The following is a 1,384-nucleotide window of genomic DNA, read 5'->3' on the forward strand; positions in this document are numbered from 1 at the left end:
AAAATTTAAAAACGAAAATTTTAACTTCCACAAGTCACTAATACGTAACTTCTACATGTCACTAATACGTAACTTCTACAAGTCACTAATACGTAACTTCCACAAGGCACTAATACGTAACTTCTGAAAGTAACGTCCGCGRGGAACAACTTCTCAATAAGGAAGTGACTTCTACGATGAAAAAAATGTATCGCAGACGTTKAATTGTAACTTCTTGAAGTCACTTAGAAGTGACTTTTGCGATAGAAAATGTTGGCAGGGTTGGATGAAGTTTACCACCACTACAGCCAGATTGTGATGCTTTTGATTCTCCTTTTTGCTGCGATAGACGCATCAAGTAAGTTGTATATTCGACCGAACTCGTCATCCTGGATTTCAATCGGTGCTATAATCAGCAGCGTCCTTTGAAATGGTTCAGAAAACACTTATCACTGCGTTGATTGGTCTAGTATATATATGATTTTCTGTCTAGCCGACGTATCCATATTGGAGCCGAATACAGTAAACTGAACTCATTAGCTTAGCTATTAAACATCGTCGACTGGAACGCAGCCTTTATACGCCATCATTATATATAAAGCATTATAGATTTTATTTGCTTTACATGTCGTATTTTTCAAGTGTTCCTTGAACTTTAGTCTTGAGTCCACTATTACACCAAGGTAATTTAACTGTGGTTGTGAAGTAATCTGACATTCTCCTACGGTGAGCGATACCTTTTCTTCAATTTTCTCGGAGCTTATGAGCATGACTTCTGTTTTCTGCTTAGCCAGCTCTAGACTCTTGGTAGCAAACAATCGGCGTAAACCATTTTGCTGTCATTGCATTTCATCCGGAGGTCATCCAGATGTTTACCTACTGCTACCACTGTGAGATCATCCGCATATGCGACTGTTTTCACATTTTTTGATTGCGGTAGTATTAACACCCCGTCGTACATCAGGTTCCATAGCAGCGGACCTAACACCGAGTCTTGCGGCACTCCACTAGAGAAGGTGTRCAGGGTTATTAGCGTGCAATATTTTTTTGTACCACCTTTCCATCTTTTCCCCACTTATTGAACATTTCGCAGTATCAACAACTTCTCTTAATGCGGCAATACTGAACATCTTTTTTATAAAAACGTATTGTCTCTCTGATCTGCCRGCTTTTTGGTTTTCTAACTCCAAACGGTTTCTTACAATACTTTCGTAAACTTTTCCCAATCGTGTTGAATATGCAAAGAGGTCAATATAATGAGGCCCTTCAGTTGTCTTCTTTGGCTTTGGGAGTAGAACCAGACGCTGTATCTTCCACGGATCGAGGAACATTTCTTCTAATATACACACAACAAACACGTTAACAAATAAAAGCTTATTTAAGGGCTTTATTTGGTATACCATCT

Source organism: Bactrocera latifrons, unplaced genomic scaffold (genome assembly GCF_001853355.1).
Source record: "Bactrocera latifrons isolate USDA-ARS-PBARC rearing strain unplaced genomic scaffold, ASM185335v1 scaffold_1364, whole genome shotgun sequence".
In the NCBI taxonomy this organism is placed as follows: domain Eukaryota; kingdom Metazoa; phylum Arthropoda; class Insecta; order Diptera; family Tephritidae; genus Bactrocera; species Bactrocera latifrons.